Below are 17,345 nucleotides of genomic sequence, written 5' to 3' on the forward strand. Positions count from 1 at the left end.
TGCTCTTCAAATCATCAGATTGTACTGGCGAGGCTGCCGCCTCTCCTCAAAATTAGGACGCTTGTAAGCAAACGGTGGTGGGAGATAGGAGGAAGGGTCGCAGGGAAAGGAGGAGGCCAGGAAGGAAGGAGGGCGAAGCGCCCCTGGTCAGGAGCCCAGCCCCAGCACACCCCTAACGGGCCTCCGACACCCCGTAAAAACTCATCTCCTCCTTCACAAAGGCGGACGCTCTGTTTTGCGCCCGGAAGCTGTGCCACCCGCAACACAGTGTTTACGGCCCCTGCACAGGCAGTGCTGTCAATGCGGCCACTTCCCCCACCGCATGCCAACTGGGAGCCCCCTGAAGGCAGACGCACGCACCAGGGGCTCCTGGAGGCCACACAGTGGACAAGTGGTGTTTATCAGCTCTCTGTGGCACCAACCACACCCCGCCTGGCATGGAGGGCATCCTGCCAGGGGTGAGTATGGTGGCAGACAGCCGTGGGGGGCTGGCATGGCATCCACGAGCAGTGGACAGGAATGTGTCAGTGCCTCTCCCTGAGCAGCCTGGCGAGACACACAGAGGGCTTTCCCATCTGACATGCCGCATCCACCCAGGCTGCCTAAGCTGTCACCACAGGTGACAGGATGCCACACAGAACGCTGGATCCCTCCCTACTCAAGCTGCAGGCTGTGCCTGTCCTTTCCAGAAAAGCAGAGTCTCAGAGCATCGCCTGCCGTCAGGCACGCTGACGTCCTAACTCAGTAACTGACTCCACAGGTCTACACTCTGAGACCATCTCTCTCACACCTTTTCCCCAAAAGTAGCATAAAAACATTCTCCAGGTCTGAAGAGCATTCCTACTCTGACCCATTTGTTCCACTTACATTTCCCTACCCCCCCAGAGAGACCCCACAGAAAAGTCACAGAAAAGTGCAGAACTCCAAAATACTGAGAACAACTCCAAATGGCCCAAAAGAATAGTTAACTAATCACAGCTTGTCCAAATGATGGAACATTCATCACTGAAAATAACATTTACAGACTTATTTAATAACATGGGAAGGGGTTCTGTTAAAATATCAAGTGAAAAAATCCAGGATGCACAGTGGCAAATGCAGCCGGATGTCTTAACCAAGGTGGCATCCTGGAGGAGGGGTCCTGGAAGGAGATGTCCCTGTTGCCACTAGTTGTTGCTGGATAATGAATGGCATTGTTGATGGCCTTTTTCGATCTTCATTTATACTTTCCTGAACTTTCCACATTAATACTTTGTGCATGGTTTGTTTATAATTATTAAAAACAGACTCTGCACCATTTTCCATGGCAGCAGATAGTGATCTCCCCTCCCCACCATGTGGCAGGTGGTGGGTACCTGGAGCTGGGAGCCTGGGAGCCTGAGGCCAGGCCTCATGGGCCCCACACGGCTCCTTCCTATGGCTCAGCCTGGAACTGGCCACATGGGTGTTCCTGGGGACTCAGAATGAACTGTTTCCAGTAAAACATTCACTCTGTCATTTACTGAATGTACGCTAGGTGCTCAGTGCCCGATCAGGCCCTGTGGATGACAAAGTGAATGTGGCCCGGACTCTCAGAAGGCTTTGCTTCGTGGAAGTAAAGGACAAGGCGACAGTAATGAATTGTAGAACAGGACCTGAGTCTCTGGGAGCTGGGGAAGGAGTGGAGAGAGGAAGGGAAGGCTCCCCAGAGGAGGGAGGCCGTGGGCGTTACCAGAGGCATGAACACTATCCTGTACCAAGGTTTGCATGAGACCAAGAGCGCCAAAACCTCTCCTGATCTATGGCGGACACTGCTAATCATCACAGCACTTCTCCCCAGCGGCTCTTGGGGTCCTTCTCACGCAGGACGTCAGACAGTCTCTCCCAATCAAGCCGCCCTGGCACGGGAGACAGACCCACCCTCCATCTGTGCATGTGGGCCATACAGCATGTAAGCAAGGGCGTGGCATGGCCACATGTGACACGGATCACTCTGGAGACAAGAGCAGAGACGAGGGTGGCCGGGCAGCAGGGACACCAGGCAGGAGACAGGTACAGAAATCCAAGCACTGGAGACATAAAATATGAGAGTGGAGGCTGCAAGCAACGTGGAGGTCCTCCTCGGGGATGTGATGGGGACAGAGGGGGCAGAGCCACACGGCGCACTCCTACGCCAGCTTCCTCCCTCCCTGTAACTTTGAGGATGCCTGGCCGGCAAGCCCAGCAGCCTTCTGGAAGGAAGAAGACTCAGCGCCTGGCGGAGCAGCTGAATGCACAGAAGGCCTGCATCAGGCAGCTTACCGTTGGGACGGGCAGAAGGTCCCCCAAGACGGCCCGGGCACCTGCCCAAGGACTCATGGCCCCCAACTAGGGCAGCAGTCTGAGCTACACTCACCCAACCCACTCTTCCAGGGCCTGTGCTTCTGGCAGCACATGTCCTGTCTTCTCAAGGAGAACGCAAATGTCTCTGAGAAAGGGACAGGCCCCCGATTTACCCCTTAGACTCACAGGACGCTAGGCTGGAAGGAAGGGCCCTTGGAAACCAGCCAGGCTCACCTGGTCATTTTACAAACCTGGAAGCTCAGGCTCAGAAATATGGAGCCATTTGCCCAAGGTCACAGAGCTGGTGACAGGCAAAGCAAGAGTCGGCCCCAAGTCCAGCGCTGTCCCACCGTGTGGTTCTATCGCCTGAGTCCAGCAGACACGGAACACAGGAGGCACCCCCAAACCTTCGCGGATTGGCCCACGGATGCAGGGAAGGGCAGTGGAGGACCAGGCACCCGCCTGAGTGCTGGCCCGAGGCTGCCAGCCACCACCCTGCGGTCCAGCCCACCTCCTCGCACGAGCGCACATGGAGAGGCTGACGACCTTGAGGAGCAGGACTCACGCAGAGCCCAGCAGCAGCCCCCCATGTCAGGACTGGACGGCTGCCCTGTGTGTTCACTCGGGCGTGCTTTCCAAAAGACTCTCTCTGATTCGCTGCCATGGAGCCATATGTGGCCAGGCAGCACGAGGACTCCTGGTGGGCTCGGGGCCTGGGCACGCAGGGCAGAGAAGGATGACAAACTAGGGTCTGGGCTCCAAAGATTAACTCAGACTCAGCAGGTGGGAGTGTAAGGGGTGTGGAAAGGATGGTGGGCTTACTAGGAGGCCTCTTTCCATCTAGTCCCAGCAGCCTGTCAGGCAGGTGGAGTCAGCACCGATGGCTGAGCCCTGATTATTGCTACTGCGATTATTATTATTATTAGAGAACGCCGACCGTGCACCCGGCACACTGCTGAGCGCGGCCCATTGGTGACCCTTCCTGAGCCACACAACACACAACGCTCCTAGCCCCTAGCCCCGTTTTCAAGCCGAGGAAACAGGATCCCAGCTTGCCCAAGACCACAGAGCAGGAGAGGGGCAGGCCAGACTTCGCACCCAGGCCCCTCCACGTATCATTCCTGTCTCAGATCGCCTGCCCATCAGGAAGCGGAGAGCACGTGGCCATCCTCCAGCACTGATGTTCCAAATGCGGAGCCCTCCCCAGTGCCACTCTGTCACTCACCAACACTCCTGGAGGCCTTCATGTCTGTACCGGGCACAAGCCAGGACCCAGAGAAGGGCTGTTCCCCACCCTCAGTGCGCCCCTGGTCCAGCTGGAAAGACAGACAGGTAAACGGTCACCAACACTGGAGCCGTGCCCAGGGGGCCCAGAGGTGGATCATGGAATGGAAGGTGACAGGGCAGGGGAGGCATTCCAGCAGGAGAAGCTGGCCAGTCAAGGGCCTGGAGAGGAGGAGGGTGTGAGCGGCAGGCGGACAGGCCAATAGTAAGCCAGTATTAGCAAGCACAGAGGACGTGAGTGTTTGGTCCAGGGGGCTGGGAACATTGAAGTGGAGAGTCAGGAAGCTTCAGATGGGGCCACCAAGTTGCACAATTCCAGCAGGTACCAAAGAGTGTACTCTATGCGAATTTGGCACCAACCAGAATACAGCATGAGTGGTACCTCAAGTCGGACCATCAGGGGCTGCAGCCTGGGGAACGGAGCCTGCTTGAGTTGGAAAGGCATGGTGAGATGTTTTCACCTCCACTTTGTGTGGTAGAGCCTCCCGACCAGGGGAAGAAAGGGGCCTGCCCAACCATGCGTTCAGGGTCCCAACGATTCACAGACACCCTCGATGCTCCCTCCCACCAACAAAGCGCCATCATGGGCCACAGATCAAATATCAAAGGCCAGGCTCTCAGAGCTTCCAGCCAAGTCCTGAGCACCCCACCCTCCCAGGTCTCTAAGACCCAGCAGGAGCCCTGGCCAAGCTGGTTTCAAACCAGCATGCTCCAGGCAGCCCCCTCCCTCTGCAGGGCCAAAGGGAATGGACAGGAGGCATAGGCACCCACTGGTCAGCCATGTGGACTTACAGAAGCTGTGTGTGTGCACGTGCACACACACACACACTGTGTTTGTGCACTCAAACCTCCACACATTCTCACATACTCAAAACCCATGCTCAGTCAGACACACACTCCCAAACAGGAAGATCCACACACTCAAAACCTGTGCACAATCAGACATACATTCCCAAACAGGAAGACTCACACACTCAAAACCCGTGCACAATCAGACATACACCCCCAAACAGGCAGGGCCGCACACTCAAAACCCGTGCACAATCAGATATACACTCCCAAACAGGAAGACCCACACACTCAAAACCCGTGCACGATCAGACATACACTCCCAAACAGGCAAGGCCGGGCACTCAAATCCCGTGCACAATCAGACATACACTCCCAAACAGGCAAGGCCGGGCACTCAAATCCCGTGCACAATCAGACATACACTCCCAAACAGGCAGGGTCGCGCACTCAAATCCTGTGCACAATCAGACATATACTCCCAAACAGGAAGACCCACATACTCAAATCCCATGCACAATCAGGCATACACTCCCAAACAGGCAGGGCCACGCACTCAAATCCCGTGCACAATCAGACATACACTCCAGAACAGGTAGGGCCGCACACTCAAAACCCGTGCATAATCAGAAATGCACTCACAAACAAATGCATGCACACACACACAATAACACAGACACACTCCTACATTCACAAATACAGTGACACATAACATGCACACCAAACAGACACACGCTCACCTAGCAGCACACACACGCACATGCTCGCGTGCACCCGTACACAGGAGCATCACAGGGCCAAGTCTCTGAGTTCCTTCTATAACTCAGGGCAATAATTTCCCGGGAGGCGAGCACAAGATCTCAGCATCCACGTGGTTTACATCTGCCTCGGCAGCAGCCAAACCTGGTGTTGAACTGTCCCCAGACAGGCAGGGACGATCCCCCAGCACTGGGAGGGCTGGGCCAGGTCTCCAGGGTCAGGAGCAGGGCTTCCTTCAGACAACTTCCCAGAGAACGGGCTAAATGCACATGACCCTGAGTTTATAGGGGTGCCACTAGGCCCCAGAATCGGGAGCCCTGGAACCTTCCACTCTGCAGCAGAGAGAACCCACTGGACTCAGGCAGTGCTGGCTGCCCAGCACTGGCCTTGGGCTCGCTGTCGAGCGAGGGTCTGCTGGCTCTTGCCCCCGTGGCTGCAGAAGCCCCCAGGGCTGAGCGCATGCCCCAGGCCCAGGAGCCGCTCCTGATTTCCCTCCATTCCTCCATCTATGGATGCGCCCATTCATTCAACCAACACTGGCTGTGGGCGCCAGCGCCAGACACCAAGCTGCGGTGCTGAGGGGGGCTCCGAAGTCAGAGTGGACCCTGGGGGCAGGAGGTGGCCTCCACGGGAGGGGAGAGCTACTTCCTGTCACAAATTGCTGTGCTATTGGGTCATTTCCCAATGAGGAACCCTCGTATGTCTCCTCATCACTGAGAAGCTACAGGAATAAGGCCCACCAGCCTCGGAGAAGCCTTCCAATTTTCTGACCGAATGAATGAATAGCAAAAAGAATGGGGACCCCCGCGTAGCTCCCCCAAGTACATTACCCATCTGTCGAATGTTCCTGGCTAACTTCTCCTGAGACCCCCCCACCCCAGAGACAAGCCTGTCCTAATGTGTGGTGGGGGGGAGGGCGGGACGGGGACACAGCCACAGGGACATAGGGAGGATGCACCCCGCTGGGCCCCACAGGCATGTGGGAAGCTGCTGTGGGCAGGCAGACCCAGGCCCCAAGGTCCCGGCAGCACTGCCCCAGGCCTGGGGAGGGGCTCTGGGGGCGTGGTGCAAGGAATGAGCTCATCTAGCCTCAGGTGGCAGGCGGAGAAGGGGCTGGCAGATCCGCCCAGGGACCCAGGGACGGGGGACCCCACCCTTGCGGGGATGAGGCAGAGCCCTGGGTTTTCCTCTCAGCTCTCCTGATCCTAGCCACTCAGAACGCTCTCGAGGTCCAGGCATCATTCAAGCGGCTACTGTTATTTCATCTTCATGACAAGCCCATGAGGCAGGAACAAGACCTCCATTCCTTGTGAGGAAACAGGTGCAGAGGGACACAGAGAGTTTGTGTCACACAGCTAAGCAACCTGGTTGGCCTGACCCCAAAGGCAGCGGAGGGCAGACTCCCTCCTCGTCCCACAAGTCCCTGCGTAGATGGAGCCCGTCTGAAGCAGCGGGTTCTGTGGGCTCCACCCTCCAGCAGCCGGAAAGCCCATCATGTCACGTGCAGTTAAACAGGCCCAACGTCAGCACCCGGAGCCCCACAGTGGTCCCTGGAGCCATGCTCAGTGGGCCTGCCCAGAGCCCTGGCTCTGCCAGTCCCTTCGCCTCTTGGAGCTGCAGGGTCTTCCTTGTAAGTGGGGATAGGCAGCTGTGTGGCGCTGGTAGAATGATGCATGGGAGGGCTGAGCACAGAGCCGACGCTCAGTGAAGGCCTGAGCATTAGTAATATTATCCCACCACAAGTGACGCCACAGCTTTTCATAAAGAAACGCCAAATACGTGGTTGAGACAGGAGTAAAAGGAGTTTAGAGAAGTGCCTGGTGGATCTGGGTCCCAGGAGTGCCACAATGGGCATGGACTGAGCCCTGAGCAGCACCCAGCAGCATGACGGAGGTAGTGGCAGTGACGGTTGACGGTGGTGCCAGCATCACCAGGAGAAGCGCGGCCACCAGTCATTGAGCCCTTTGACACGCCTGACACAGGGCCCAGCAGTTCCTGGGTGTCACCTCCCTCACACCTCCCGACAGCCAGGTGAAGGGGAACTGGACCACCTCTGTTTCCAGGTGAAGAACAAGAGGTACCGAGTGGAGCAGCACTGGAGGGTCAGGCAGCTCGCGAGCAGGAGCCGGCGGTGGAGCCCGAGCGGGACCCAGTGACCCAGGCCAGGCAGCCGGGCCAGGTGGGGTCTGCTGGAGAGAAGACGGTAGCGGGAGGGGCGGAGGGGCCGTGGGGGAGGTGGGGAGAAGCCCGTGTGGTTCCCATGCCCCATGCCAATTTGGTGAGGGTATTAAAAAGTTTCTTTCAATTACTTCTTTCTTGAAAATTACTAATAGTGCTCTGATGGAGATGCGACTTAATTTCCCAGTTGGTTTGGAAATGAGGAGACCCATAATTGTTTGACCCTCTCACCAGCAGCAGACGGGGAGAGGGGGGCTGGCTCCTTAGAGGCCGATGGAGGATAAAAACATCCCCGCTGAACGTGCTCGGCGTCCGGCGCCAGACGGTGGTGCGGCGCAGGCAAGAGTCTCCCCTGTGCGCCCCACGCCTGCTGGGTGCACCGAGGCCCTGGCCCCACACTCTGCTCTACCTTGGAAGAGCTCTGAGCCCACCGTGCCCGGCGACCTCCTCAGGGGCCCCAAGCAGTGCTGCAGGAGGAAGTCTGCTCCAAAGCAGCCGGGCCTGCCCGTTCCCCCGCAGGGAAGCAGCTCCAGAGCCTAGGGCATGAGCTCCAGGCGGGGAAGCAGCTCCAGAGCCCAGGGCACCTGCTCCAGGCAAGGAAGCAGCTCCAGAGCCCAGGGCACCGGCTCCCGGCAGGGAAGCAGCTCCAGAGCCCAGGGCACGCGCTCCAAGAAGGGAAGCAGCTCCAGAGCCCAGGGCCACTTCTGGGCAGGTGGGCAAGCCCAGCACACCCTACAGAGGAAAGGAAAAGTGGAGCAACCCTTTATTAGAGCCTGCATCTGTCTGTCAGGCCTTTCAGCCATTTCTGCATCTCATTCTTGCAAAGCCCCCTGATTGTACCCGCTAGACAGGTGAAGAGGCTCCAAGCCAGCTGCCCCCACTCCTACGGTGAGGCCTGGCCTGAGTGCGAAGGCCGAGTCCCACCCGGCCTCCTCCACCTCCACCACCTTCTCATGGACAAATGAACGCTCGCACCCAGGGACACTGCAGCCTGGGAACAGACCCCACACAGCGATTCCCGTGAGCAAAGCCTCCAGAACCAGCCCAGCAATTTCACTGGAACTTTTTAGAATCTATCCATAGAATATAACGATGATGGCCATTGGTTTTTTAGATGCCAACTCTGTCATGTCACATTATCTAAGTGACTCATAAAAATCACCCTGCAGGCAAGCACTATAACATCCCCATTTTACAGGTGCAGAAACTGAGGCACAAACGTCTTAAAGAGCAGAGCCAGGATCCCATCAGGCCAGTCTGAGCACAGAGATGCTCCTCCACAGTCCTCACCACCTCTCTGGCTTTCTCATACTTACGAGGAACAGAGAACTTCACACTACAGTGGAAGGAACTTTCTCCCCCATTCCTGAGGTATGGTCCCTTCTGGCCACGGTCTCTTCTCTACAGAAAGCAGCCTCCATCATGCCCTCCCACCCTAGGGCTCCTCCCTGAATCCTCTCTAGATTGGCTGGGAGACGCTCCAGGAACCACATTCCTCCCCAGGGGAGAGGGCTGGGGTCAGAGGCCAAGGGCGTGAGGCCCTCTGCCTCCCCGTCAGGTGGGCTGGGGCGTGCGAGGACCTGCTGGCCGCCCCTCACACTGCCCGGGGGTTGGGAAGTGACGCACTGCCCGCCCTGTCTCCTGGAGAGACTGATGTGTCCAGACCGAGGCGCCACAGCTGGACTGAAGGCTACGGGGTCAGGAAGGGTCAGCCGCTCCAGACGTGCTGAGGAACAGAAGGAAGAGCTCATGCCAGGCCAGCCTCGTCCCAGTGAACCTCTGAACCCTCCGTGGCACGATGTAAGGAAACACCCAGCGGCCACGCGGGAGAGGAGCTGGGCGAGAGTCCCGGATGCCTGAGACCCGTCCACAGAGGAACTTTTGTTTGGAAAAGAGGCGTGATGGCTGTGACAAATGCTGTCTGGATTCCAGGAGTGTTCTCCTGCTGCTTTTTACATTCTGAACACTCTCCCCACATCCACATCTCCCCTCTCACTCCCCGTGTCTCCTCGGGCCCACGCTGGCACACGCCAAAAGGAAACCAGGCAGCGGGCTTCAAAGACAAAGGGGTCAGCGTCTCAAAGACACCTGAGGACCTTCCTCCCACCTCCGCCCTGACTTTACTGGGGCCAGAGCTCTGCCCGCCCCAGAGGCCCCGTCTCGTCCTGCAGAATCTGCTTCCCTACAGCCTGGGCCACAGATCGGCCCTACTGGAGGGAGACAGCTCTGAGCTTTCCCCAACTGCACGGGCGAGGGCAAAGGTTAGGCACCGCCTCCCTGTGCTGATGGGCAGGCAGGTACTAAGGCCCACTGCCCAGCCAGCCCCGCACACCCCACCAAGGCCCCAAGGCCATCCAAGGCCCTCTCCCTTGGCACCTCTCTGTTCCTCACTCTTGCAACATCTGCCTTCTCCCCCACCGCTAGTTCCCACGGCTGCCTTGGCCCTACTGCCGTATTTGGCTCCTCTGGTTTGGCTCCCTCTACCACTCATTCATCCATTTCGCATTTACTGAGCACCTACTGTGTACCTGGAAACACTGCTCGGGACACAAGGGGCAAGCCACACGGACCTGGCCCTCCAGGAGCTCACGGCACATGGAGAGAGACAACAAGGCCAAAGGGGAAACGCAGCAGTAGAGAGAATCATGAGGTGCTCTGGAAGCCTGTGGGCACCAAATTGAACTTGGGGAGTGAAAGCAGGGAAGACTTCCTGGAGGAAGCAAAGCCTGAGCTGCACGGGCATTGAGCTGAGCCAGGAGGAGAGCTTTAATCATCCCTGTTCTCTCTCTGTCCCTCTGCTTCCGGCTACCCCAGCCGACCTCCCACCGTCGGGTCCCCAGCCTCCAAGACCCACCACCCGTTACAGATCCAGAAGAGGAGATGCTATTGCCCCTGCCTCAAGAAGCCCCCAATCTGTGGGGAAGACGAGGCTCAATACTGACCCTCCCAGCACGGACCCCAAGGGAGGCACAGCCAGGCCAAGGCTGAGCGTTATCAGCTGCAAATGCTTTAGGACCTGCCTCCCTGCATGGAGGGAGGAGGGAAAGAATGACATGGGACAGGGAGGGGTGAGGGGCCACTCCACCTGCTGCAGGGTGATGACTGAGAGCATCCCCCACCCCCACAAACGCCCTCCCTCACTCAACCCTTGGTCACACTGGGCCATGTCTTCTAGGGGCCCACACAGCCTGCAGACAGCAAGAGGGCAGCCCCGAGCTGGCCCACCCCAGAGTGCAGGCCCTGGCAGCAGCAAGCGGCTCCGTGGCGGGACAGCCCACTGTTCTGGTCTCACAGATTACCCGCAAAAGAGAGATACAGAGGAGGGTGGGTACTGCAGGAGCCTGCCTGGGTGTCAGGGAAGGCTTCCTGGAAGCGGCAGCATTGCCCCTGGCTCTCCAAGCATGAGGAGACTTGACAGGTAGAAACTAGGAGGGATGTAAGCATAGGGTAGTGCACGGTGTTCTATTTCCACTAGAGGGAACTCCACTTTCATCACCAAGAGCACCCCACGCTACTGGATCCCCAAACCCTAGCACAAGACGCAAAACCTGCAATCCTGAAGCTTTCTAAGGGCAGCGTAGACATACTCCCAACACACCCCCAAACCTCAACCCAGCCACTGGGACTGGCCTCACGAAAAGCGTAAAGGCCACAAGGAAGGACTCATCAATGCCTCACACAAAGGCCACCACCAAAGTCAGCAACAGGCCATGCAGTAAAAGGGGGCTCGGTCCCCAGAGGTGCAGGAGAAAAGGCACAGCCTGAGGTCACCCTCCACCTTCTCCCAGGGGCGTCCAGGACTGGGTTCAGGGTGTGAACAGTAGGGGAGGGGACTTGCACCCTGAGGGCACCTGGGAGAGGGCCAGTGGTGCCAGGCAGGGATGTCTGGAGAGAGGGTGGGACCGCCAGAGATGAACGTGGGTGCCAAAGGCAGGAGGGAGGTTCAAGGTAAGACCCCTGGAAGGAGGGCACTGGACTGGGGCCTTGGGGCAGGCGGGGGCACCGTGCCCGGAACCTCAGTGTACTTACTGCACCCCGGAGAGTAGAATCAGAAGCACTCAGCTACTTCCACTGGCCGTCTGCTGCACGAACAAAGGAATAAATGTTACAGCTCTTAACTTCCTCAGGAGAGACAAAGCAATAAACCCGAGCTAACTTAAAAGCCTGTCACTGGAGAGACATCTAAAAACAGGGAAACAACAGCTCCGGGCTCTGTGTGTTTTCGAAACGCTGGGTCAGCGTGAAACAAGGTTCTTCAGTGCAGGACTTCTCAAGGCCTTCAGAAGAGCACAACATGCATGGAAGCGCCCAGAAAGCCAGAGGAAGTGGCTTGTCCCAAGCCTGCTGGGCGCCGGCCCTTTCTGCCTGCAGCGCCTGTGCAAAGGGGAGCAGCAGAAAGCAAACTCCGGCAACCTTCCCACCATGCACGGCGCCCGCAGGTGCTCACCCTAGGTGGGCCTCAGGCTGAGGCCCACCTGCTGCCCAGCTGTGACCCAGCCCCTCACTCCCACTCAGGATGGGGGTACACATGAGTGAGGGTGACATCATGAAAAGGCTAACCTGGAAGCATCAATTCTTTAAAAAAAAAAAAATTTACATCCACATAAACACCTGTAGGGTATCTGGTGTTATTAGCAAATTCCTGGGACCCACCCGGCAATCTTGTCAGAGTGTGTTCTGGAGGTGAGAACCCTGCTCCTGACAACTTGGGCAGTGTGTCCTGGGTTACTGGGCTGCCGCCCAGGCCTGCGATGCCCCCTCTCCAGCACAGCCTCAGGTAGCACTGTGGAAGGGTCCCCCACAGCCCAAGCCTGGCTGACCCCGACACGTGGGCACCTCCTCTGTGCTGGGTGCATACGGACATCTGGGCAACCCTGAGGGTCAGCACCACCAGAATGGCTCTTCTTGGGACCCAGTAGGAAAGTTCTTAGAGCGCAATGTCCTAACAGGGCTATGGGATTATGTCCCTGGACAGAGGGACCGGCTTTGCAGAGCCCTGGCCAGCCAGCTAGCCTGGGAAAACCTAACAGGCCCTCTTGTTGACAAAACCCACTCCTACAACAGAACCTGCCACCAAATCCTTTACAAATGATTTTGAGTTTTGGCCCCGACTTGCCTCTCACAGCCCCACCCCACAAACACATTACTGACACGCCAAATCCATGCTCCGCGCCTTTAGCAAAGGCGGTCCCGAGAGGGCATCAGAACTTCCTCCAGGGGACAAGATGGCACAGGCCGGCTGACAGAGTGTGGCTCCTTGTCATTCTGCCAGAGGCTGTAATTAGAAGGCGGTCCCCTGTCTGCAGGGCTCTGCAGCACCAGGTCTCCCAGCCGGCCCCTCCCTGATCCTTCCTGGAGAGCTCTCCCCAGGGGCCAGACAGCAGCAAGACCCCTGAACACCCACTGGATGCCCGGCCTTGCTGTCACCGGGCTCCCTGCTCAGGACAAGCCGCCCACAACCTTCACAAACTAGATTCTCACCAAGAGACAGGTCCTCTCCCTTCCCTCAGACCCTGGACCAGAAGCTCAGTTGCAGCGGGTCCTCCCAGGCCTTCAAGTCCCCTCAACCCAACCTGTCCCCTCTCCCTACTTCAGCAAACGGTGATGATGGCCAGTGGGTGCCAAGGCTCCACCAGGTGAAGGGGACAGAGACCTGAGACCCAGTTAGTCTATCAAAAGTGTGACAACAGTCAGGAGTCTGTCCTGGGGTATGGGGAGGCCCAAGGGAAGGGGGCCTCTGGTGGGTGGACACTCATGGAACCCAAGACCAGTCCAGCTGGAGCAACAGGTTCACACCAGGGCACAGTGGTAATAAGGTCAAAGAACAGGGCCGGGCGAGACCCTGAGGCTTCTCTGCCAGGCTTCAGAACCTTCCAGGGCCTTGCCCTGTGGACCCCTATCTGGAAACTCCTGCCTCTCTCTCCATCCAGTGAAACCCTAACCTTGGCCTCAAAGCCTATCCAGTTCCCAGCCAAGGACGTCTCCTCCTCAGATCCCTCCAGCCTCACAACACTCAGTCAAGGACCCTTGGGGTGTCTCTTTAGCCCCACCCCATCGTTCTCCAGATGGAGGAACCACAGCCAAAGGGGAGCTGGGCTGCTTCTCAGAGGGCCTTCCCCTTTTCTGGAAGGACAGGGCAAAGACGGGGGCCAGGAGGCCTGGGTTTGGTGCTGAGTCTGGACAAGCCATAGGCCCGACAGCCCTCTCACAGGGGAGCCTCTGTGTCCATCTAAGGGTGAGGCCGCCCCCACTGCCTGTGCCACCTCCAGCACAGCCCCTGCCCCTTGGCATCCTGAGGGTCCATTGATTTGCCCACCTTCCCCGGCCCCGGCCCCCACACTGGGGGGCTCTGTGAGGCAAGAACCAGGTCTTATTCAGTGTTGTGTCCCCAAAGGCCAGCATGCTGGCTCCCAGTGGTGCTCAATAAATGGTCACTGGATGGCTAGAGGGGTGGATGGATGGTGCAGAGAGAGAAGAAAAAGAGGGGGGGCAGAGAGGTAGGAAGATGGTGGCTGAGTCAGTCACAGACGATGGCTATTGTCCTGAGATCCTCACAGGATTCTTCTCCTACTCCCTTCTGTGTTTCCATCTCGGTCACTGAGCTGGAGACCATGTGGGGAAGGAGCAAAGCCCCTGACACCAGCAGGCCTGGGTTCAAATCCCAGCAGACGTCCTCGCAGCTGAGGCCTCCAGCACGCTCCTTACAAACACGGCACCTCTGTTTTTCCATCTCTAAAATGAGCCCGCCAACAGATCCGCCCCGCAGCCAGCTGCTGAGCTAACTCCACGAGAAAGCAGGCCAAGTCGCAGGCGCACTCTGTACACCTTGTTCCAGCCAGCCTTGTACCCTCTGCCTCCCAGGGCAGGGACCCCCCCCCGTTGAGCTCCCTAACCTGGAAACCCCTCCTTAGAGGCCATGACTGCCACCAGCGTGGGCTACCCACTCTCAGAAGGGCACCTGGGTGCCCGTGACAACTGCCTCCTTGTGCCTGCAGCCGCTCATGGCACGAGACGACACAGCTCCGTGGGTGCCACTGTGCACACCTCTGATCACTTGAATCTCAGCCACCAGCTGTGCTGCAGACACGGCACCGAGGCCTGACTTAATCTGCTATTTTGCCTAATTTGCTACTTTGCCCCTTCATGAGAAGGGAAACAAACCTTTTCTGGAGGCCGTGCTCTCTGGCTGAGGGAGGATGCCACGGTCCAGACCCAGCGGGGGTGCCCCCAGCAATCACTCCTTCAGCTGAGCCCCACCCCAGCATCTGCCTGAAGCCACACACCAGGAAGGCTGTCCTCTGCACCGGGACACCCCAGAGCCTCAACGAGGGCAGGCCCGGCATCCCTGGAAAGCAGGCAGCTGACCCACCGGCCCGCCTCGAGGGCCCTTCACTGTGCAGCCCTGGGCGAGTTCCTCCTCCTCCCACACTGCAGAGCGCCCTCGGGGATGGGATACTCCGGGGGTGAGGTGCGCCAGCAAGATGGGTGACGGATGCTGGACCAATGGAGGTGACAGTGAAGACCTCAGAAATGGCCAGAGGGCCGGCACTTTCTCTAAGGACCCCTCCTGCACTCCAAGGACAAAGAGGCAGGCATTTGGGTCCGCAAAAGCCCAAAGTTCTAGGAAAAACAGCAGAGTTAACTTGAACCCTAGGACTAGAGGGAGCACTGGCCTGGTCAGTGATGGGGACCCCTGCCCAGACCTGGCGGGCAGGGAACCAGGGCTCTAGGGAGGGGCCCTAGGATTAACGTGACAGCTTTCTGGTACTAGTGTCCAGTGGCGGAGACCCAGGCCATCATAACGCACAGACATCTCCATGATGGATGCGTGCACCAGCAAGGGCCAGGTGCTCCCTTCCCTTCCACCCCCTGCCTACATATACCTGTCACCTCTGATGGGGCTGGAGGAGGGGGGACGCCCACACAGGGCAGGCGTTGGGCTGAATGTGTTACACACTGTCCTTAACCCTCCAGAGACCCCTCAAGCAGTGGCACCACCCAAAATGCCACGTGGCCAGTTTAGCACAAGCATCAGAGGTCAGAAGGGAGGCTGACGGCCACACGAGCGCTGGCGCATGTGGGGTGGGTCAGTCCTCTACAAGGTGCGGACACAACCCCAGGGAGGGGGTGCCATGTCACAGGCCGATGTGGGGCTGAAAACCAGGTCGGCCCAGCCCACGCTGGTTTTGTCGGTGAGAAGGGAGTGGAGGAAATGAGCACCAGCAGGAAGGTGGAGGGGCAGAGGAAACAGTGGGCCAGGGGCTGGAGGCAGACAGACGAGGTGGCTCCTGGGCTGGGAGCAGGTGCTCCTGCACCCCTGTGCGCCCCTCTGCCCCACCCTCCACACCCCTCCTCACTGGGTTCCAGCTGCGACTCCCTCTCGCCCCAGCTAGCGACAAACTGAGGAGGGGAGGGGAGGGGAGGGGAGGGGAGCAGCTGGCCGCGGGCTGGGACCGTGTGGCCAGGGGATAAAGTGCTCCACGATAAAGACATCCACCACCCTGGCTCCAGGATCCCCACAAGCCCCAGGCTGCCTCTCTGGTTCTTTCCTCCACTCACCAGCCCAGCCCAGCCAACACTGTCCCTCCCGGGGTCATTTCCCCAAGCTTGCCATCTCGCCCAGACTCTAGCCTGGAAGAGGCTGCTGAAGTCAGCTCCACAAGGTGAGCTTTCTCCTCAGTGACCTACCTTTCTCCGGACACCCATTCTTCTTTATTTTGAAAACCAATGAAATTGTACCAAGATCCAAACCAGCAATCTGATGGGAGGAAATGTCTGGCAACAGCATTGGCGGCAACCAAGCCGACTCGCGGCCTGTCTAGACCGTCCCGCCTCCCCCGGCCCGCTCTCCCCGGCCGGGACAAGGCCCGGCTCAACAGATTCCAGAGCGCCCTTCGGGATTGCACAACAGGGCATTCCGGGTCAGAACTTCCCAGGACAGGGTTTAGAGAAAAGTATGCCTAATGAAGAGGAACGACAGGGCGGGATTCCAGAAGGACCTGGAAATATTATGGCGATTTTGTTTTGATTTTTGCAAGGAGGTAAACACAGAACTTCAGGGCATGAGAACAGAGCAGAAAGAGACAAGGGGGAGGTCTGACGAACCGCCGAGAAGGAAAGATTGACTCTGTGGTCCAAGCGCTGACGGAGGCCGGGGGTGGGGGTGGGGGTGGGGGTCGTCCCTGGCCCGGCCAGCGGGAGGCAGGCAGGTGCTATTAGAGGCTCACAGGGACAAGTCAGCACAGAGCTCGGGTGATGATTAAAATGTGGTCACCTCCCCAGAACAACCTCAGGACAGGCCTCCCCACACAGGTGCCAAAGGGGAAAGTCCCCAAAATCTCCTAACACAACCTCAGAGGTCACTCCAGGCCCTGGGAGGAGCTCCCACTCCACCTCCTGGCCCTGGGAAGTCCAGCCTCTCCAAGCCTGGGAAGGTGCTGACTGCCAGGCATCCTCTCAGGGACACAGTGATGCTCTCTGGGAGGCCCCAGACCCTCCCACAGTCCCTCCAGGGCCACCCCCCAGCCTGGCATCCCCAGGAGGGCCCAAATCCCAGGTCAAAGGGAGCCTCTGAGAGTTTCTAGAGTTGGTACGGGCCCTGGGACAATCCAGCACATCCCTTCACTTGATAGATGCAGCAACTCAGGCCCAGAGAGGCAAGGGCCTTGCCCAATGTCACACAGCATGTCTCAGCCTGCCCTTTGGAAGCTCACCTGACATTGCCCAGGACGACCTCTAAGACCGTGAGGAGCAGCCCCAAGGGCTACATCCCCTCATCACTCCAAGGGCTCCATCTGGGTCTCTCACCCGAGAGTGCACAGGCTGGCCTTCCAGTTCTGCCGAGGCACTTGCTGGCATGTGGCCTCACAGAGCCGATGGCTCCTCCATGAGCCAAGAGGCAAACCTGCAGAGGGGCCGGAGACAGGGAGAACCACGGCGCTCGGGCGCGGACAGGGCCCTGCCCAAGGCGCTGTGCCCCTGTCTCCCCACTTCCTCCAGCGGAGGAGGGAAGGCCAGGGGTACCCCAGCCTTGG

At 58.5% G+C, this 17,345-nt stretch overlaps 1 protein-coding gene across 2 annotated transcripts in view; it reads right to left on the reverse strand.

Annotated features, from left to right (window-relative positions):
- GLI2 (GLI family zinc finger 2) overlaps positions 1-17,345 on the reverse strand; it is a 251,766-nt gene that overhangs the window by 211,158 nt on the left and 23,263 nt on the right. The window contains exon 2 of one of the 2 annotated variants that reach the window (XM_070581031.1): positions 11,341-11,393. The exons of the other annotated variant lie outside the window; for it this stretch is intronic. The gene's annotated coding sequence lies outside the window, so the exon portion shown is untranslated. The remainder of the gene's footprint in view (positions 1-11,340; positions 11,394-17,345) is intronic. 2 annotated transcript variants of the gene reach the window in all.

The sequence above is a fragment of the Equus przewalskii genome, chromosome 17 (genome assembly GCF_037783145.1).
Source record: "Equus przewalskii isolate Varuska chromosome 17, EquPr2, whole genome shotgun sequence".
NCBI lineage: Eukaryota > Metazoa > Chordata > Mammalia > Perissodactyla > Equidae > Equus > Equus przewalskii.